This window comes from Gekko japonicus, unplaced genomic scaffold, assembly GCF_001447785.1.
Source record: "Gekko japonicus isolate JY-2015 unplaced genomic scaffold, Gekko_japonicus_V1.1 scaffold5500, whole genome shotgun sequence".
In the NCBI taxonomy this organism is placed as follows: Eukaryota; Metazoa; Chordata; class Lepidosauria; order Squamata; family Gekkonidae; genus Gekko; species Gekko japonicus.
This window is the reverse complement of record NW_015168830.1, coordinates 1-23097: the sequence shown is the minus strand read 5'-3', so window position 1 is coordinate 23097 and position 23097 is coordinate 1. Positions and strand designations below refer to the sequence as shown.

The 23097-nt window shown below is 45.1% G+C and overlaps 1 pseudogene; it reads left to right on the top strand.

Annotated features, from left to right (window-relative positions):
• The first annotated feature begins 13054 nt into the window (after nt 1-13054).
• LOC107114297 lies at nt 13055-19569 on the top strand (annotated as a pseudogene).
• Nucleotides 19570-23097: the final 3528 nt, after the last annotated feature.

Here is a 23097-nt window from a genome sequence, read left to right as displayed (position 1 = left end):
TTAACCACTTGAGCCACCGCAGCTCCCAGTCTGGGTTTAGATAGCCCCATATTTAGAGAGTCTGGGTTGCTCTCGTCTTTCTCTGGCCTGACAAAGGAAGAACTCCTAGAGATTTTGGACAGGCTAGAAGAGCTACTTTGTAGACTTCAGGATTCAGCAAAACAGGCTAACACTCTTGAGGGAAATGCATTGGGAAATGCCAACCAAAGAAGTTCTGAAGAGGCTCCCTCAAAAGATATGGAGCAGAGCGTTTTATGTAAAGAGGAAGAGATGATCGTTTCAGCTACTGGCACCTCCTGTTTGCTAGATCTGCAGAATGCAAAGGAGGATAAGACTTCTTTGCTTTTGCCATGGTCTCCATCACTGAGATCTTCAAATCAAGAGTCCAGTGCCAAAAAATCTTGCCTCTTACTTCCCTCACCACCTTCAGCTTCAAAAAATAGGGATAGATCAACCTCAGAGATGAATGGCAAAATCTCTAACATACAAGAGGATATAAAATCGCCAAGACCTCACGATAAGCAGATGCAACCGGATCATATGAAAGTTGTGGGTAACGGCTGCATTTTTAAGGAGACAGAGAATATCTTAGATATTATTGAAACATTAAAGTGACAATCAGTTTCCCTCCTCTCTTGGAACATTGCAGGCTGGTTCAATAAAACACATGATGGAGATTTTATGGATTATAGAACACAATTTGACATAGTTTTTTTTTATAGGAGACCTGGATGACAAAGGAATTTAATATTTCCAATTACATGGCTGTATTAACCCTGACTGTTCCCTGGAAGGCCAGATAATGAAACTGAAGCTCAAATACTTTGGCCACCAAATGAGAAGGGAGCACTCACTGGAGAAGACCCTGATGCTGGGAAAGATTGAAGGTCAAAGAAGACGGGGACGGCAAAGGATGAGATGGTTAGACAGTGTCATAGATGCAACGAACATGAAATTGAGCAAACTTCAGAGGACGGCGGAAAACAGGAGGGCCTGGCGAGATCTTGTCCATGGGGTCACGAAGAGTCGGACTCGACTGTGCGACTGAACAACAACAATTAACCCCTGATTCCCCAGGTTTAAAAGGGGGGAGATGCTCAGGTGGCCTAGGAATATTTATACCCACCTCCCTGGAAGCCTCTACCAAAGAGTTGATAAGTGATAAGGAATGGGCCGCAGCTGTAGTATTGTCTTTCCATAAATATTTGGTTATATGTATAAATTTATATTTTTGACCCCAATCTTCGCAGGAAGAAACCAAAAGAATATGGAAGTAGAACAATGTATTCTTGACTGTATACAAAAATTTCCTTCTGCAAGGCTGATTATTGGTGGAGATTTCAATGCTAGATTGGGGCATAATGATGACCAATTGTTAGAAAGATTTGGACTTAATGACTTAGAAATTGATCAGCCTTTTTCAAGCCATATATCTCTAGATCCGGCGGCAAATTTTGCCAGCTCATGTATGATCCAAATGGTCTCCAAACTAAATTTAATTATACTAAATGGATCAGTCAAGGGGGACCATTGGGGTCAATTTACCTTTTACTTAGGAACAAAACAATCCACAATAGATTATATTTTGGTTTCTCAAGATATGCTAATCAGCAATCTCAAATTTATGGTAGATATAAGACCAGAAAGTGATCATCTCCCCCTGAATTTCAATTGGGAAACTGAAGCCAAACAACTAAATCATAATAAAAACTTGAACGATAAGGAAGAGATAGAAGGAGGTAGATTGAAGATTAAATGGGACAGCCCACTCAATAAGAAATTCATTTCCTGGACACACTCAAAAGAGGGTAAGGCACTCTATAATAAGATAAAAAATCCCCCAAAGGAAAAGGCCTCCCCCTTTAATTTCTACACAGAACTTACCTCTCAACTCAAACCACTGCTAACAAGATCTGGCTATTTCCAGCCTAGTGAAAAGGTACCTAATCAAGGGTGGTTTGATAAGGAGTGTATTAAGGCAAAGCAAAAACTTATTGAGAGTTTCAAAGTATTCCAAAAAAAATCCAAATTGTAATACAAAATCTGAAACTCAAGCTAATAAAAAAGCTTATAAAGCACTGTTAAAGTCAAAAAAGAGAACCCATATGCTTTCTAACTCTGGACCATTGCCTCATTTTAGATTATTTCATCCAAAAGTATGTAAGAACAGCTAAGGGCTCATTATTTGTTGCATTTGTAGCTCTTAATGTGGCTTTTGATACTGTCTCACGAGGGAGACTATGGGCAAAATCAGAAGATTCATCCATAGACAATAGGCTGTTACTCTTGATGATTGTACTCAATTACAATTACAAATCAGGTATAACTGTGAGGGTAAGCTATCAAAATGCATTCCCTCACAAAAAAGGAGTCGGGCAAGGCTGCCTGCTCACCCCTTTTCTATTTAATATATATGTAAATTTGTTGATCCAGTGCTTACAAGGGATAGACGTAGATGTCCCTAAATTTACGGGAGGGGAAAGCGTACCAATATGCACGCTGATGACGCCATTCTTATTTCTCAAACAAAAATTGGTCTAAAACGTGCTCTGAAGACGTTTAGTAGACAGTGTAATAATGAATTGTTAGTTATTAATTACTCAAAAACTAAAATAATACATTTTAACAGAGCATATAATAAATATAATTGGAAAATTAATGGTCAGAACATCAAGCAAGTAAAATCTTTTAACTACCTGGGGATAACTTTTTCACACAATGGCGGTCCATCAGCTCACATTACATCTGCAATTAATACAGCAGAGAGAAGTGCCAATGCTATTCTTAGAATTTTTTTTAGAAAGGAGGGCCTAGGCTTCGTACTGGCAGCTCTAAAGCTCTTTTCTTTCAAAGTGCTGACCCAGCTTACTTATGGGATGCAAATAATTTTAAATAACAAGAGTAAATATAAGACACTAGAGAGAGTACAATCTAAATTTCTCAGAGCACTGTTTAATGTACCAAAATGTACAGCTAATGTGGTCTTAAGACAGGAGGCTGGTGTACCAAAAGTGGAACTGAAAATCTGGACAATCTTGATCTACTATTGGTTGAGAATCCACCTGAAACCTACAGGATTTACCCCCCTGCTTCTAGCATCTACTCCATATCCAGACTGGTCTGCCAGAATAATCGATAAGATAGGTACTATCGGGTTATGTCCAGAAAATCTTTTGGAAATGGGTTTGAATAAAGCAAAATCTTTGGTTCATCAGCGCTTGGTTGACATTGAGGTTCAAACTGATGGAGCGCTTTTACCCAAGAGATGTATAGTAACCTAAAATCTTGGCCTGGATTTGCAGCAGCACCTTATCTCTCTAAGATCACATATGAAAAGTACAGATAGGCTTTTTCCAGAGCTTGTTTTGATGCCTTCCCCTCTAACTTACTGCAAGGAAGGTATCTCCGTGGGCCTGTCCATCAAAGATATTGTCTATGCTTGGATATAGCAGTTGACATAATCACTCACATTCCTTTACATTGTAAACTCTATGCCGGAGAGAGACATCAGTTAATTTTTCCTTTACTCTCCCAATTTAAACCCTTGGACGTTTATTTGAAATTTGCAGATTCTGTGCTGCTGAAATATTTGCTGGAAGACACCAAGAAGTCAGTAACTCTGGTAGTAGCAAAATATTGTTTCTTAGTAATAAATAAGCGAAAGTTCTGAACAAAAAGCACAGACTGAGGATAGTTTTAGAGAGGATAATTTTAGATAGGATATAGAATCTAGGGAAAATGATTACGATTTTAGCTGGGGGTCTGTGGCTTGTGACTGTACTATTTTATCCCTGTACTGCTGGTACTATTTTATTCTTTTACTGCTGGTCAATTGGCCATAATAAATTTGATTGATTGTAGACCATATGTAACTTTATATCAAATAAAGCTCCAAAGTATTCCAATTCTTAAGCAATTCTTGTTATTTAAATGTTCTTATTTAAATATGCTATTGAAAACAATTGGTACCCAGACAAGTTATGATAATTTAGTGTACTTTGCCTCAAGTCTTAAGGACTGGATTCACTTGTTTTATGGACATTTGTGTTATTCCAGTTTGGAATTGAGAAGGGTTTTCTCCACTTTGGAACAGAAATGGGAATTATCTGTTTCTATTCTATGCAGAGCAAGTGGAGAGCATTGGAGGTGGTGGTAAGTGATCAGCTTCTCTCCCCAGCCCCTAACCGAGAATTCAGTTGGAAGTAGTAATTGGCCTTTTCCATCCCAACTCCAAACTGAGAGCTATGGCTACAGAGAATGGAAACAAAGTGGGAATCTGGTCCTGTTCTCAATCCAAACTCTCAGCTAGGGGAGAAAGTTGGATTGCTTCTCTCCTCCCCTCCCCAAAGCTGTGATTGTTGTGGGCTGCAGACGATAGGAGAAGTGCTTTTGGCATCTCAAACTGTCAACCTCATGTGGAGTCAAAAGAACAATCACTTATTTTCTCCCTACTCATCTCTTGAAGCCCAAGCTTCCAGCTGATCTCTCAAGAGCTGGCAGACGGCTTCTGATGGCTACAAGTAGACTGCTCCTGTGAATGGATGGTAGTGGTCAAGCGGAGGGTTAAAGGGAGCGAGTCGGGCCTGGCCAGAGGGGCGGCGGCGAGGGAGACCCCCCCTCCTTGTGAGGTCACTTCCATCTCCCTCGCCCCGCCCCGTGGGAACGCCGCCCTTGTCTTTCCCACGCCGCCCGCAGCCGCCCCCAAGCACGTCCCCGGCGGGATCCGGTGAGTTCTGCGGGCTGCTCTTGAGCAAACGGGGGGGAGGAAAGGCGGAACCCCCCCCCCCAGCTTTGCAGCAAGAGTCCCTCGCTCTAGGGAAGCCCCCCCCTCGCTTCCCTCTCCCGAATCAGGCGCTGCCCTTTGCCCCGTGCCCGGCCCGGGCGTTTCGCACGCGCCTCCCTCCCTCCTTCCACCTGGCACGGACTTCCCCTGCACACACACACACACACACACCCTGCCATGCAGCCGGAGGGAGGTGGGCAAAGGCCGCTTCCTCCTGTGTGTGTGTATGTGGAGGGGGGGAACCTCTCCGTGTGGTCCTGCCAAGTCCCAAGTGGGGAGATTCCTGGAGGATTTCAGGCTGATGCCATGGAGTTGCCGTTTTCTCCAGGTGGGAGAGAGACTGATCTCTGTCGTCTGGAGATCAGCTGTAATTCCTTTAGAGGTACAGGCCTCACCTGGAGATTGGCAACCTGCCTTCCCGGGCCCTTATGCATTTTGATCTAATTCTCTTGGAGGCCGCGTGGGAGCCAGGACCGCACAACTGATGAGGATCCTGGGGAGGATGTGAGCGCTTCCCCCTGACCTGGGCATGGAACAGGCCACTGTGGGGTGTGTGTGGGGGGGGAGGTATTTGAGAATGTCCTACATTGTGCAGGGGGTTGGACTAGATGACCCTGAAGACCCTTTCCAGCTCTGTGATTCTATCATTCTGTAAGACGGCAGGGTCCTTTCCAGGCCTATTAGAGCCAGTTTGGTGTAGTGGTTAAGTGCACGGACTCTAATCTGGGAGAACCGGGTTTGATTCCTCACTCCTCCACTCGCACCTGCTGGATGACCTTGGGCAAGCCCTAGTTCTGGCACAGCTGCTCTTGAAAAAGAGCAGTTTCTGTCAGAGCTCTCTCAACCCCACCTGCCTCACTGGGTGTCTGTTGTGGGGAGGGGAAGGGAAAGGGGTTTGTATGCCGCTCTGAGACTCCTTTGGGTAGGGAAGGGCGGGGTATAAACCCAATGTCTTCTTCCTCCCTCCAAGGCAATGATATTATCCGGGGGAGCTGATCTCTGTCAGCTGGAGGTCGATTGTAATTCTGGGAGCACTCCAGGCCACACCTGGAGGTTGACAACCCTGTTAGGTACCACTTCTGCACGGCTATGTAAGCAGAATCTTTTTTTGGGGGGGGGTGAGCGATAATATCTTTCAGTACAAGAAAGGTTAAGTGTATAAATCTAGATCAAGACGGGTAGCCCTGTTAGTCTGTCTGTAGCAGGAGAAAAGAGTAATCCCTGTAGCACCTGAAAGACTAAGAGAAATTTGTTTGGTCCTCGAATCTGTTAAACATCTCCATTACGCTGTACGCTGATTTGTTGCTCGCCCTACGCCTGTATGGATGGATGGGCAAATTCCATTCCATTGTATCTGCAGGCGTTGTGCGTGCACACAAAAGCTCATGCCTTGAATAAAACTTTGTTGGTCTTGAAGGTGCCGCTGGACTCAAACTGTGTTCTAACAAAACCTGTGGCAGGGTAGGAGCTTTTGTCAGTCGCTGCTCAGTTCCCCAAATATTTTGGTATCTGAAGAAGTGAGCACTGTCTCACGAAATCTCCTGCCCGTCCACAGATTTTTGTTAGTCTTTAAGGTGCTGGTGGACTCTTACTATTTTCTAATCAACATAAGAACACAAGAGAAGCCAATGTTGGATCAAGCCACTAACCCATCCAGTCCAATAGGTGTGCCATCAGGAGGTCCACCAGTGGGGCCAGGACATTAGAAGCCCTCCCACTGTTGACCCCCCCCCCCAAGCACCAAGATGACAGAGCATCACTTGCCCCAGAGTCCCTATCTATACCTTGTGGCTAATAGCCACTGATGGACCTCTGCTCCATATGCTTATCTAATTCCCTTTTGAAGCCGTCCATGCTTGTAGCCGCCACCACTTCCTGTGGCAGTGAATTCCAAGTGTTAATCACTCTTTGGGTGAAGAAGGACTTCTTTTTATCCATTCTAACCCGACCGCTCAGCAATTTCATGGAGTGCCCGGGAGTTCTTGTATTGTGAGAAAGGGAGAAAAGTACCTCTTTCTCTGCCTGCTCTATCCCACGCATAATCTTGTAAACCTCTATCATGTCACCTCTCAGCCGTCGTTTCTCCAAGCTAAAGAGCCCCGAGCGCTTTAGCCCTTCTTCATAGGGAAAGTGTTCCTACCCTTTTATCATTCCAGTTTCCCTTTTCAGTATGAATCTGACATTCTGTTGCGGGTAATTTTAATCTGCAGAAAGAAGAGCTGGCCTTCCCCCACCCCCCACTGCATGAGTCAAACGGGGGGCACGGGAGAAGGGAACTCCTGCCTGCAGTGGAATCAACCGCGCCCCATCCTGAGACCCAGGGGGAGGAAAGTCTTTTTAAAAGTCGGTTGTGAAGGTGCAGACCACCAGGCACCTCCCATTTTCCCTTCTCATAGGAATTGTGACTGTGCCTTCAGCATTTTGCTTTGAAGAAACTCCCACCTCTTGAACCCCCTTCTCCTTAAGTACTTCTGACGGTGGGATTCGACCCAGGCCCAGCGTAACTTTTAAGTCTGTCAAAATCTGCTTTCCTGAAGTCCAACCTGCATGTCTGACTGCGTACAGCTCTTACCTTCCCCAAGACTGTAAATTCCAAAATCGCATGGCCACTGCTACCCAGGGGGCCCACTGCTTTCACCTCGTCAACCAGCTCTTCCCTCTTGGTGAGAATCAAGTCCAAGATGGCAGATCCCCTTCTTTCCCCCTCCACTTTCTGGGAAATGAAGTGGTCAGCAAGGCAAGTCAGGAATTTATTGGACCTTTCATTTGTAGCAGAGTCAGACTTCCAACCAGAGGTCATTTCGGGGGGGATCGCAGTTCCCCCGGGTGCGGTACGGGGGGCGGGGCACATGACGAAAAGCCCCGCCCCCTGCTTCCGCCCGCCTCGCTTCCAGCCCTCATTCAGCCAGGAGGAGGCAGGAGAAGAGGGAGGGTAAGTTGCTTCCTCCCCGCCTCTCCCCACCCCTGCCTGCCTGGGGCCAGGGAGGGCCTTGGCGGGGCTTCCTCGCACTCCCGCTGGCCTTGCAGGTCCACCGCCGGGCCCCTGATGTCAGGGGGTGTGGCATATGCTAATGAGTTATGCTAATGAGTTCCCCTAGCTCTTTTTCTACGAAATGACCCCTGCTTCCAACAGATATCCTGGTAGTTGAAATCTCCCATGACCACCGTGTCCCCGTCTCTTTGAGAACTTTGTAATCTGTTCTAGGAGCAATGTTCCCTCTAAGCTGTGGAGTCTTGTGAGCAAAAATTCTACTTTGTGAGCTCCTAGCATTAAAGTCGTGAGCAAGTGATTTGGCTGCTGCATAAATTAGTTGGCTCTGGAGCCCTCCTTCCTGAGCTAAGACAAAAATGTGTGAGCCAGAGGCTAAAAAAATGTGAGCTAGCTCACATTAACTCAGTTTAGAGGGAACACTGGTCTAGGAGTGTCTCCGCCAAGTCCTCTGCCTGGCTTGGTGGTCTATAGCAGACCCCCACCTATAATAACACTGTTATTTCTTTTTGTTTTTTCCCAGAGACTCTCAACGGGACTTCCATGCTCAGATTCACCTATTTCCTCAGAAGTATATATCTCCTTTCATAAAATGCTCCTCCCCCTCCCCCCTTCCTTAATTGTCTGTCCCTTTTAAACAAGTTGTGCCCCTCAATCCTAACATTCCAGTTGTGAGTGTCATCCCACCAGGTTTCCATCTCAAATTACAACTGATCTCCAGACCTCAGAGACCAATTTGTGTTCAGGAAATGGCTGCTTTGTGAGGGTGGACTTTGTGCCCTTATACCCTGCCCTACTCGGCCTCCAGCCCCAGGTTTCCAGGAGTTGGCAGTCTTGTGCATTCGACAGAGTTTGTTGGGTCCTCTGGCTTCTCTTCATCCCAGCAGTATTTGGGTGGGCATATCTCCTGAGACACTTAGTAGCCATCCAAAGTTGGTGAAGGTCTGGGCTTAGGCTAGTTTGCAAAAAAGGCTGGACTCTGGGAAACGGTCCTTCTGCCAGGGTGAGTTCGAAGATGGGGAAAACTGTGATTCTTCTCTGGATGAAAGACTTGTTACCTCTGCCCTGCTTCTTCAAGAGGGAAGAAGTTCCGAGGGATAGTGTTTTTGTGGGTTGGTTCCCCTTGGAAGAAGAAGGCCCTGGAGACTTCTGCTGTTTTTGGTACTGTTAGCTTTAATGACAGATATCCTGACAGAGCTGAGCAAGGGTGGAAGCCAGAGGTATTCCCACAGAGTAGCTGGTCCACTACCCCGCACCAGAGGCCCAGAGGGAGCGTTTGTGTGCGCCTCAGTTTCCTGGAGCCAAATCTCACCCTCTCTCCCTTTCTCTCCCCATCTCAGCTGCTTGTTCCTCGAACAGACACATGCCTGCCCCTTCTCCCCAGCTGGGTGCTCAGACAGAGCCCTTGCCTAACACTTCAGGCCGCCTGTTGCAGAGATGCATACAATGGTCAAGGGGTCACCACCAGTCCCTCTTGTCCTTTCTGGCTTTACCTTAAGAATTAGCCCCTCGGACTGACGAGACAGAGAGACGAAGCTTGCTGAGGCAAAGAGAGGTACTTAACTTTCCCAAAGAACCATGGAGGCATATCAAAGATATTTGGGTTTGTAATACAGAAAAATGATATTAAACCTGGTGTACAAACCAGAAGAAGCCTTTTTGTTCTGATCCTTTTGCCTCCTGAGCATATGAAGGTTTCTGATGTTCAGTGATGTAGCTCCATTCTATTTTATTTCCCATGTGACTGTCTGTGTCTCTCCTTCACCCCAGAGAGAAGCCTCTCTTCACAGACAAGTGACGAAAGGCATCTTTTCACAGCCAGAAGTGACCCAAGAGAAGGGGAAAGCGATGGAAGACCAGAACCCAGAAGGACGTGGAACTGGCAAGACAGCAAGGAAAGGCCTCCATCCCACCCAAGCAGGGAGTGGTGCTGAATTCGGGGGAAGCCCAGTGCTAGATAGCAGTCATCAGCTCACTGCAATCTCAGATGTACATGGCCAGCGCTTCCGGCTTTTCCGCTACAGTGAGGCTGATGGGCCCCGAGAGGTCTGCAGCCGGCTCCATGGACTTTGCAGCCACTGGCTGGAGCCGGAGAGGCACACTAAGCAGCAGATGCTGGACCTGGTGATCCTGGAGCAGTTCCTGACTCTCCTGCCCCAGGAAATGCAGGGCTGGGTCAGAGGATGTGGGCCGGAGACCAGTTCCCAGGCGGTGGCCCTGGCCGAAGGTTTCCTCCTGAGTCAGGCAGAGGAGAAGAGGCAGACACAGCAGGTGAGTGTATTCCCTCCAGATAAGCATTTCCTCCAGATATGTCCATGTGAAGAAAGGCATTTTCTCCTGGAGAGAGGTTGACAGACCATAGCAGAGTGCCCCTCCCCATTTCCCTCTCTCTTTGCTGTTGGGCTGATCCCGGCCACAGAAATGCTAATGCCCTGGCTGGGAGAGTCCACTAAGGGATTTGGTGCTACCTGAGCTGGAGATATCCCAGAATGCATGGACATTTCTCAGACGGCCTTCCAGGAGTGATCTCGGGAGGCACCTGTGTGTCCCAGGATGCACCTGTGACCTTAGCAGACCAGATGGAAAAGTGGGTGGAGACAGAGGACCAACAAGACTTCCCTGCAAGGGGAAGGCGGTCTTGGGATGTTGAGCTGAAAACGTCTCTGAGATGTGGTCTGCCAGCAGGCAGCCATGTTTTCTCTCAGGCCATGCAGGTAATGAGACATCTATGGGAACACTGTAAGTGCTTAAGACAGATTATGCCTACCCTGTTGTAACATCAGTTAGGGTGTGTTTAACTAACAGGGGCGGAAGGGATTTCTGTTGCGTCTGTTTGCTAATCCAGTGTTGTGATAAAGTATGCTTATAAACTTCTTTTCTTTTATATATATATTATACTCTTGTGATGCTGGTGATGAATCTGTGTACCACATAGCCCCCCCCACCACCAGTGTGGAAAATGAAAACCAAGCCTGCAACCACAAAAACTGTAAAGCCAGAACTAAAAGCACATACTCGCACCCATCCTTTGAATAACATTATTAGTCTGTGTATTCACCAAGAGTCTCCCAATTTACTTTAGAATAACGCTTTCAACGGGGTCCTCCATCTCCCATGTCAACAATAAAGATAGAGAAGTGTGAACTCTCTCTACACCAGACGTTCTAATTATACAGCCAATTCGCAGTGCTCTGAAAGAGACATAGACTGTAAGGTCGGTCTCTGTTAAAACTTAGCAGGATGTTGTGAGTGCATATATTCATTATAAGAACATGAGAGAAGCCAATGTTGGATCAGACCAATGGCCCATCTAGTCCAACACTCTGTCACACAGTAGCCAAAAATACCGGGTGCCATCAGGAGGTCCAGCAGAGGGGCCAGGACACTAGAAGCCCTCCCACTGTTGCCCCCCCCAAGCACCAAGAATACAGAGCCATCACTTGCCCCAGACCCAGAGTTCCTATCTCTACCTTGTGGCTCATAGCCACTGATGGACTTCTGCTCCATATGCTTATCTAATTCCCACTTGAAACCGTCCATGCTATATTTATGAAAACCATTAATTGTCTCATAGCAAATCTCAAATACTATTTCACTGGAAAATCCATATCATGAAAACAAAAAGTAAACTTTCCACAACTCAGTTGATCGGTAATTTCCATATTTATAAAAAACAGCTATAATCAATATTTAAATTGAGGCCATGGGGAGCTAAAGTGTTACATCTATACAGCATTCTGGCGTCCTGCTGCAACAATATTTCGGCAACATCTGTCTCATGAAATTTATTACCCTTTTATAAATAAAGAACAAAAAATCGCAATGAATCAGGTTCATGACTGAATTTCAAAAAATGGTCCCTAAGTAGAACTTCCATCTGCGTTCTAATATCCTAACTTTAATCGGTCGAATTGTGCTGCAGGATCCATTCCTGGGTCTCTTTTCCATTCCATCTCTTACCCCTCTCCCTTGCTGCTGTTTCAGATGTGGGCACCATCCGTGAAGGAAGAAGCTGCGTTCTTTGAGGCGGAAGGAGCTTCCTTGGAGCAAGTGCCGAGGGCGCAGGCGGTGGAGCGTGCCCCAGATGCCCTCTCCTGCGGTAAGGACTCATCATAGCTGGATGTGATTGGGGCACCCAGTGAATTTGGTGGGTAGAGAGGTTAGGTCGGGATAAAGATTAAATACTTTTTTCACACAGCACAGAGTTAATTTGTGGCCCACTAACTGTGACGCCTCTAAAAGGAGATTAGACAGATTCATGGAGGGAAATTCCTCCCCTTAATTTAAATCTTCACATCTCACCTTCCTTCCATAAGAGGAGCTCAAGGTGGCTCAAAAGAGAAAACGTAGACAAACCTCAGGGGACTCATGGGAGCCTCCACCTTCTGGGGAAGCAGAGCTCTGAGAAAGCAGTTCTCAGGGGCTACAATCATGGGGAAATTGAGCTTCTGTGCCTGTGCTTAAATGGCTTCTGGCAAGCTGCTGTCGGAAACAGGATGCTGGAGTAGGGGATGGGGTGGCAGACTGTGGCCTGGCACCCCCCGTGACTTTGGGAGGGGCTTGGGACAGACGTGGTGTTGTGTTGATGTTGCATCTCGCTGAAAACCCAGTCATGAAGTTAGCATGCCAAGAGACACTCTGAAAACTCATTCCTGTTACCCTTGACTCTTCAGATGTGCTCAAGTCACGTCTGGGCCGAATGTGACGGTGACGTGTCACGAGACGTCATTTCCACCCCCCTGTTTCCCTTCCCCCAGGCCTCAGAGAACTCTGGAATACGCCGCAGCATTTATAATCCCTGAGTCTCATAGGTACCTGGTGCTTCTCTTCTGCCTCTCCCAGAATTCAGTAAAATGTGTTTTAAAACTTTGTTGAGTTTCCACAGGGCGAGGTTTCACAACCCTGGGAAGGGGGTGTGAAGCAGGGAACAAGCAAGCCAGCAAACACCCTTCCTTCGTCCTTTGTCTCAGGAACAGGCAGTGAAGAGATGCTGTTGAGCCGTTGTCTTTTCAGAGGTGTGGAAATGGCTGCTGCCCCTCCAGTCCAGGTAGGAGAGATGAGCGGGGGACAGCCTAGATCCCCCCTACTTTTTCAGGGGGTGGGCGGGTCTCCTGCAGTTTCTACAAGGTGTTCAGGTGAGAAATCCTCTGATCACCGTTCCCGTTGCCCATCCCAAGCCTTACATCCTGTACTTTCCCAGACTACTCCCTTCCAGTGTGCGATCGCTTCCTGGCCTGATCTCTGACGAGGGAACCTGCTTTTTCTTTCAGTGTCCGGTTTCCTTTGAGGAGGTGTCCATCGATTTCACTGAGGCCGAATGGACTCTGCTGAATCCGGGACAAAGAGCTCTGTACAGGGAGGTCATGCTGGAGAACTATGGGAATGTGGCCTTTCTGGGTAAGGGTCACCAATCACTGTCCTTTTTTATAAATCCTTGCCAATAGCACAGGTTCAATGTAATACAGAAACGCCAAAGGTTAGACCTTCTCTTCCCCAAAACGAGTAACAGCACACACTTATGTCCCTTATTTCTCCCGGCCGCTATTACTCTTACAGTTGGACACTTCCGCCTTGAGGATTTTTCTTAGCACTCCAACAACAGTTTACTCACACTTTCCTTCTTTTTCTGTGTTGCTGTGTTGATTATTTTCACTATAACATCTCCACTTAGTTAAAAATCTGGATGGCTGCGGCTACTCCGAACATGGTGGCCATGTTCTTCCCCATCGAGCGATCCTGCTTCGGGGCAGTTTCTGGACAACCCCTCGCATTGCCGATTGCGGGAGGGGCCAAAAAAGGGGCCCCCTGCTCCAGCCCTCTCTCCAGGAGGGCTGGCCAAGTTCTCCCGCCGAACGGGAGACTCAATAGAGACTGTAGGAGGGTCGGGCGGTGCGGGGCAAGCCGCGCTCCACCCATCGCCGCGCCGGCGCCGCTCACAGCATCTTTAGATACATAGTTCCTTTTTCCTTCTTGTTCAAGTTCCACAACAAATATCATTAATCAAAATTCTGTTCCCAATATATAGTTCATTTTTCTATATCCTATCTGCTATATTTCATTTTATCTATGCTACCCTATTATTAATCAGTTTTATAATCATAAAAATAGAAAGGGAAAGGAACAGGTGTTTCAATAGTTTAACAGTTCTAATTTGGTCACATATTTCTTGTATAACAATAGTTTGGTCCCTTTAAGATATTCCTTCACCTTTTTAGCTTTCAAAATCCCATATAGTTGCAAACTTAAACATAGTATTTTATATTTTTCTTAGCTTTACAGTGCCAATATGTTTTCACCTTACTCTATGTAACTCCATCTTTTCTCACAATAGTAAATCATTACATTTTCTCTAGGTTATCAGCCCATTACTATTCCCCCCCCCCGCAAAGCCCACTCTAAAAATCCAACTGTCCTATAAGTTTTTTTTTCCTCTCAACCTTCAGGTAGAACATTACAGATATCCCAAACCTGTTGTTTCAAATAGACCAGCCATTACTTTTAACTTTCACTAATCAATTGGAACAATAAAAATAGTCAATATTTATAACTACAGATTATATTCTCAGTTTTGCAAGTGTCAGTATAGGTTCAAAGCAAAAAAAAAAAGAATAAAGATATAGTATGTAGACATGTATTTCTTAACATTTGATGTTCCCCTTTGAATAAAACTTTGTCTCATTGATATATTATACATACGTTCAGAGTAAAGAAAGAGAAAGGAAGGAGGGGGGGGAATAAACCAGTATTCTTAGCAGTTAGATTTCCACTTTGTCACCTTGATCAGTTAAACCATGCAAACAGTCAGGATATGTTGTTACAGATACTTATAAAATATAAATTTCTTTTGTTTTCTCTGCAAATGTCTTCTCAAAATCATTAGTATTATATGCCTCCGATCTTTAAAGGTGTTCCATTCTTTGGTCTTGTTAGTGGGATAACGCATGAAGTTGACCAGTGCTATCTTATATCCAAAGTTACAGCTGAATAAATCTCTCATTCTGAGTGTTGAGTGTTCAAACAGTTCCAGCCGCACTTCGCTTTGTAAAGTATATGACGTCATTTGTGTTTCGTCGTCTTGCACTTCAAGAAACATGATCTCTTCTCTTCCAAAGATTCCTTCTAGAGCTTGGCAAACAGAGGCTGTAATCTTTTTTTCCAGTTGTAGCTTAAAGAGGTCCCAATGTTTCTCCCAGTCATCTAGCTGCTGTAATATGTTTCCAAAGATATTTTCCTTCGCTTCTATCACATTTGAAAAAGCCATCACGCTCCTAAACAGTCAGCCTCCACAAATCTCTGAACTACGCAGGAAGAAAAGTCGCAGTCGCCATTTTACAAGTCTGTCCTCCTTTCAATAAATCAAATCAGCTACTTAAGATGAGTCTCTGTAGAAATCTTTTCCCAGCTATCAGATAGAAGATTTTAGTGCAAAGTTTAGCCCCTCAATTTTAACAGTGAAGAACTCCCCTGAACTCTGGCAAGCCGCAGGCGCGGGAGTCAGCTCGCTTTGCTTCTGGGGAAGATTTATGGGGGCAATCAAATGTCCTTTTTCAAGTTTGAAGTTTGTGAAAAAGCCAAAAATACTCACTGAGTCTTCACCAAGGATGTTAGTGACGAGGTATGGAGGCCCTTATATGGGGTAGTTACAACTTTCCAGTCGTGCTAACATGGCTGGTCTTTAGGAGCTTCTGCTTCAAGACAATCTGATTCCGTCTCCTGCTCTTGCCACAGGCAGGGAGCTCAGATGAAAGTCTTCTGCCACCAGTTTCCTACTCCTGACCCGTCCGGTGTGTCCGGAAAGGTCAAAAAAGTCCACTAAAAAGTTCCAAAAGCTAGTGAGAGAGAGCCCTGAGTATTCAACTAGGTCATTGTACAGAAGTCCCGCCTCTCCCGCAATACACTGTTTCAAAGCCTCTCCCACTACTTGGGGAGGGGCTGTGTCCCAGGTTCAATCGCCAGCATCTCCAGTGAAAAGGACCAGGTAGAAGGTGATGTGAAAGACCTCAGCCTGATACCCTGGAGAACCAGTGCTGGAGTGAGTAGACAATACTGACTTTAATGGACCAAGGGACCAAGTCTAGGGCAGCTTCGTTTGTTCCTGTGTGTGTACTTGCCAAGGGGCAACTGAGGCCAGTGTTGTGGCCATCACCCAAGCCAGAGAAGGTGTCTCCTGACCTGAGGCAAAGGTGGGGACGAGACATCCTCAGAAAGACTTTGGAAGGGGCCAGATCCTCATTTCTCCATTGCCCACCTTTATAACACACCCTTCCCCCTGACGCTTGGGTCACCCTGGGTCACTACTGTTGAGCCAGTTTGGTGTAGTGGTTAAGTGTGCGGGCTCTAACCTGGGAGAACCGGGTTTGATTGCCCTCTCGTCCAGTTGCAGCTGCTGGATGACCTTGGGCAAGCCATAGTTCTGTCAGAGCTGTTCTGGAAAAAGAGCTTTCTCAGCCCCACCTACCTCACAGGCTGTCTGTTGTGGGGAGAGGAAGGGAAAGGAGGGAACAGGAAAGCCACTCTGAGATTCCGAGTGAAGGCTGGGGTATAAATCCAATATTGTCGTCTTCTACTACTACTCTTTGTACCTAAACAGCACCCAGTTCAGTGGTTCACGAGGAGAGTGCACACAAGTAATGTTGACCACTTTTAAATTAAGTATAAGGCTTTATTAAGGATTTAAAAATAAGACATCCCTAAACAGCACAGTTTCTGCAGCTCGGCAACAGAAAAACAAGAAAAGCTAACCATTCTATCTAATAAATGAGATGCTTAGTATTAGATGGCACCTCTTATGGCAGCATACGTTTTCCAACTGTAGCCTAAGTTACTCTACATAAAACTTAACCTTAAATAATAGATATTGTGGAGAAAGGTGGAGGGGTGGTTAAAATAAGCAAGCTTAACAAGGCCAAAGGGCTGACAATTCTTGCATATTGCAGTCCCATAGGTGCCTTTGGACCTTACGAACCCTCCAAGGTGCTAACAGGATCTCTCTATTTCTTCCAGCAGTCGGTGATCAGAGGAATGAGGAGAGTGAGGAACTTCACCAGCAAATGTCAGATGAAGTTAAAAATGAAGACCTAATAGAAGATGTCAGGAATCGCGGAAGTCTTAAGGAAAAGAAAGGGGGCAGTATGGTTGAGCAGAGAGATGGAAGAAAGTGTAACATACATTTTCCAAAGCACAGGAGAATGAGGGCAAGTAAATCCATTCATTGTGGAAAGTACTTAAGAAACAGATCACAGCTCCTTGTGCACCAAAGCATATACAGAGGGGAGAAATCTTTTGACTGCTCAGTGTGCGGACAGAGATTCAGGAAGAGTAGCAATCTTCAAGTGCACTGGAGAACCCACACAGGGGAGAAGCCTTTTGAATGCTCAGAGTGTGGAAAGAGATTCAGGCGGAATGACCATCTTCAAAATCATTTGACAACCCACACAGGGGAGAAACCGTTCGAATGCTCAGAGTGTGGAAAGAGATTCAGGCAGAATGGCGATCTTAGGCTTCATCAAAGAACTCACACAGGGGAGAAACCATTTCAATGCTCAGAGTGTGGAAAGAGATTCAGGCGGAATGGCCATCTTCAACTGCATCAAAGAATCCACACAGGGGAGAAACCGTTTGAATGCTCACAGTGTGGAAAGAGATTCAGGCGGAATGGCGATCTTCAGCTGCATCAAAGAATTCACACAGGGGAGAAACCATTTCAATGCTCAGAGTGTGGAAAGAGATTTAGGTGGAATGGCAATCTTCAACTGCATCAAAGAACACACACAGGGGAGAAACCGTTTGAATGCTCACAGTGTGGAAAGAGATTCAGGCAAAGTGACTATCTTCAACTTCATCAAAGAACTCATACAGGGGTGAAACCATTTGAATGCTCACAGTGTGGAAAGAGATTCAGTATGAGTAAGCATCTTAAGCAGCATCAAAGAACCCACACGGGGGAGAAACCTTTTGAATGCTCAGAGTGCGGAAAGAGATTCAGTGAAACTGGCACTCTTCAACGACACGGAAGAACCCACACAGGGGAGAAACCTTTTGAATGCTCAGAATGTGGAAAGAGATTCACTCAGAGTACCCATCTTCAAAATCATTTGACAACCCACACAGGGGAGAAACCGTTCGAATGCTCAGAGTGTGGAAAGAGATTCAGGCGGAATGGCGCTCTACAGCTGCATCAAAGAACCCACACAGGGGAGAAACGTTTTGAATGCTCAGAATGTGGAAAGAGATTCAGTCAGAGTAGCACTCTTCAGACGCATCAGAGAACCCATACAGGGGAGAAACCTTTTGAATGCTCAGAATGTGGAAAGAAATTCAGTCACAGTAGCAATCTTCAGATGCATCACAGAACCCACACAGGGGAGAAACCTGTTGAATGCTCAGAATGTGGAAAGAGATTCACTCAGAGTACCAGTCTTCAAAATCATTTGACAACCCACACAGGGGAGAAACTGTTTGAATGCTCACAGTGTGGAAAGAGATTCAGGCAAAGTGACTATCTTCAACTTCATCAAAGAACTCATACAGGGGTGAAACCATTTGAATGCTCACAGTGTGGAAAGAGATTCAGTATCTTCAGCTGCATCAAAGAACTCACACAGGGGAGAAACCATTTCAATGCTCAGAATGTGGAAAGAGATTCAGGCGGAATGGCGCTCTACAGCTGCATCAAAGAACCCACACAGGGGAGAAACTTTTTGAATGCTCAGAATGTGGAAAGAGATTCACTCTGAGTACCAATCTTCAAAATCATTTGACAACCCACACAGGGGAGAAACCGTTTGAATGTTCAGAGTGTGGAAAGAGATTCAGGCAGAATGGCGATCTTCAGCTGCATCAAAGAACTCACACAGGGGAGAAACCGTTTGAATGTTCAGAGTGTGGAAAGAGATTCAGGCGGAATGGCCATCTTCAACTGCATCAAAGAATCCACACAGGGGAGAAACCATTTCAATGCTCAGAGTGTGAAAAGAGATTCAGGCGGAATGGAGATCTTCAGGTGCATCAAAGAATTCACACCGGGGAGAAACCATTTCAATGCTCAGAGTGTGGAAAGAGATTCAGGCGGAATGGCGCTCTACAGCTGCATCAAAGAACTCACACAGGGGAGAAACCATTTCAATGCTCAGAGTGTGGAAAGAGATTCAGTGAAAGTGGCACTCTTCTACGACACCGAAGAACCCACACAGGGGAGAAACCTTTTGAATGCTCATAATGTGGAAAGAGATTCACTCAGAGTACCAATCTTCAAAATCATTTGACAACGCACACAGGGGAGAAACCGTTTGAATGCTCCGAGTGTGGAAAGAGATTCAGGCGGAAAGGCGATCTTCAGCTACATCAAAGAACTCACACAGGGGAGAAACCATTTCAATGCTCAGAGTGTGGAAAGAGATTCAGGCGGAATGGCGCTCTACAGCTGCATCAAAGAACTCACACAGGGGAGAAACCTTTTGTATGCTCAGAGTGTGGAAAGAGATTCAGTGACAGTGGCTCTCTTCAACGACACCGAAGAACCCACACAGGGGAAAAACCTTTTGAATGCTCAGAATGTGGAAAGAGATTCACTCAGAGTACCCATCTTCAAAATCATCTGGCAACCCACACAGGGGAGAAACCTTTTGAATGCTCATAATGTGGAAAGAGATTCACTCAGAGTACCAATCTTCAAAATCATTTGACAACCCACACAGGGGAGAAACCATTTGAATGCTCAGAGTGTGGAAAGAGATTCAGGCAGAATGGTGATCTTCAGCTGCATCAAAGAACTCACACAGGGGATAAACCATTTCAATGCTCAGAGTGTGGAAAGAGATTCATTTGGAATGGCAATCTTCAACTGCATCAAAGAACTCACACAGGGGAGAAACTGTTTGAATGCAGGCGAAGTGACTATCTTCAACTTCATCAAAGAACTCATACAGGGGAGAAACCATTTGAATGCTCAGAGTGTGGAAAGAGATTCAGTACGAGTAAGCATCTTAAAGACAAACAAAATTGCTGCAGAAGTGCATACAATTCAAAAATAGTTGGCAATAATGTAGAACAACAATAGATTTCTAAGATGTTTAATTCTTGTTTTCAGCAAAGAGCACCATTGAGATGACGTCGAGATGAGCAGAAACGCAGATTACGAACTTCTCAAGTTCTAGCGTTCGTTTCGATACAGTTCTTTATCAAACAAATCTCAGAATCTCCTATCAAAATAACAATAATAATTATAAGTTATGATAGGGGACTATAGTACTGGTTCAAGCAATTTGATGATGAAAATTCATACATACAGTTCTTTAATGCTCTTCATACACATACTTCACAAGAAGGAATTCTTAAATCCTGTAAATAAAACAATTCTATGAACTCTTCATCTCAGGTGGTTAATTATTAAAAATTGTAAAGTTTTGATCCATGCAAATCTTACCAGAAACTTTTCCAAACAGCTTTAAACTAACAATTTTCAACTTCCATCCGACGGTCTGTCTTAACAACTTAACTCACACATCTCATTATATACAAAAACTCCAAATCACGTGCTAACCAGGTTAGGGATGCCAACTTATCAAGCTTCAAGGTAACATATGCAATAATACTCAAAAGGAATACAGCAGGAGGAGTATTGTTACAATGTAATATTTTTCTTCAGGTATTTCAGATTAGCGACAAGGTATAGAGAGGAACTCTCGGTCTGGGACAAGGGATGCTCTGTATTCTTGGTGCTTCAGGGAGGGGGCGACAGTGGGAGGGCTTCTGGTGTCCTGGCCCCACTGCTGGACCTCCTGATTGCACCTGGTATTTTTGGCCACTGTGTGACAGAGTGTTGAACTAGATGGGCCATTGGCCTGTTCCAACAGTGGCTTCTCTTATGTTCTTATGAAATCCTTTAATATCTGAGGGTTCTATATATCATATTATTTTCGACTGTCAGTTTCACTCAGTTTTACGCAAAGAATTGTTGTCACCTTTATTTCCTCCTAATTCTAATAAAGGAAAAGCTATACAGGATGTTAATTCTAATATCACAGCTATCGTGGCCACGTTTCTTGCCAAAGCGGCTAAAGTTAGATTTATGTTCCTAAAGGAATGATTCATATTGTTTACTATGTTTTTAAATAACTACGCTGTGCTATTGTATTTTTCTGTACCTTACTGTTACGCCATTAAAGATATTTGAATTTGGTAGTTTACATGCATCTTTTTAGCACAGCACCAGATTTGAGCTAAGAAAACAAAAGAAACTAGCAAAAATGCAAATCCTCTGTCCCTTTCGCTATACATGCCCTATCAGCTGTTAGAATAAACCAGGCTGTTTTAGCTAAGGAAGTTACAGATCTCCACAGAGTGGTCATTACCTTGAAGCTTGCTCCCCGTGTCCCCTGTGTTGCTGTTGTTGTTCAGTCGCACAGCCGAGTCCGACTCTTCGCAACCCCATGGACCACATCACGCCAGGCCCTCTATCACATAGTTAATATGGTTGCCTCAGGAGTTAAGAGTCATGTGTCTTCTCATCACTTGAGCATCCCAGAGAAAGAAAAACTATTTCCAGTTGCAAAGATAATTTATCACCTTTGTTTTGCCCTCCCACTTGACCCAGTCTGGCCAGGTCAGAGAAGAACATAAGTACATAGGAGAAGCCAATGTTGTATCAGGCCAATGGTCCATCTAGTCCAGCACTCTCTCACATAGTGGCCATGAAGAAGAAGAAGAGATTGGTTTTACATCCCATCCTTTACTACTCAAAGGTGTCTCAGAGCGGCTTACAAACTCCTTTCCCTTCCCCTCCCCACAACAGATACCCTGTGAGGTAGGTGGGGCTGAGAGAGTTCTTGACAGAAACTGCTCTTTTTCAAGAACAGCTCTTATCAGAACTATGGCTAGCCCAAGGTCATCCAGCGAGGTGCAAGTAGAGGAGTGAGGAATCCAACCCGGTTTTCCCAGATTAGAGTCCACACACTTAACCACTACACCAAACTGGCAAAAACATCAGGTGCCATCAGAAGGTCCAGTGGGGGGGCCAGGACACTAGACGCCATCCCATTGTTGCCCCCCCCCCCAAGCACCAAGAATACAGAGCATCACTTGCCCTAGACTGAAAGGCCCTATCTATACCTTGTGGCTAATAGCCACTGATGGACTTCTGCTCCATGCTTATCTAATTCCCTCTTGAAGTTGTCCATGCTTGTATGTGTTAATCATTCTTTAAAAACATGCTTCCATGTGTTAATCAATCTTTGGGTGAAGAAGTAGTTCCTTTTATCTGTTCTAACCTGACTGCTCAGCAATTTCATTGAGTGCCCACAAGATCTTGTGAGAAAGGGAGAAAAGTACCTCCCACGCGTAATCTTATAAACCTTGATCATGTCACCCCTCAGCTGTCGTTTCTCCAAGCTAAATAGCCCCTAGTGTTTTAACCTTTCCTCATAGGGAAAATGTTCCAACCCTTTTATCATTCTAGTTGCTCTTTTCTGCACTTTTTCCAGTGCTATAATATCCTTTTTGAGGTGTGGTGACCAGAACTGTACACAGTACTCCAAATGAGGTGACACCATTGATTTATACAGGGGCATTATGATACTGGCTGATTTATTTTCAATTCCCTGCGGTACCCCAGTGCTTACCACCCTCCACTGAGAAAATTTCCCAATTATACTCACTCTCTGTTTCCTATCAATTAGTCAGTTTTTTATTCACAAGAGGACTTGTCCTTTTATTCTGTGACTATTGAGCTTACTTAAGAGCCTTTGATGAGGAACTTTATCAAAAGCTTTCTGGAAGTCAAGGTAAACAATATCCATTGGGTCCCCCTTGTCCACATGTTTGTTCACTCCCTCAAAAAACAAGATCTTCCCTTACAGAACCAATGCTGAGTCTGCCTCAATAGCTTTTGTTCATCAATGTGCTTACTAATTCTTTCCTTAGTAACAGTTTCCACCAACGTACCCGGTATCAATGTCAGACTGACTGGCCTCTAATTTCCTGGATCTCCTCTGGAACCCTTTTAAAAGATGGGAGTGACATTCCCCCCCTCCCCGCCCCCGTGCATCCTTCTATCATAGTACAAAGTGAGTAGAACGGAACTCATCAGAAGCACTTTTTTCATAAAGGAAATAGGGTTGCCCTGTTGGCTCAAGGTAGAATTTAATTGTGAGCATTTTTTTTTTGAGACAGCTTTCTTTCTTTTTTTCCTCTCCGAGCCCCCATAACAGATGTATTGGGAGAGGGGGATTGAATACCTTCCCTAGGAGGAAAGGCTGAAGTGTCTGGGACTTTTCATTTGATAAAAGAAGAGACTACGGAAACATAAGAACATAAGAGATGTCAATGT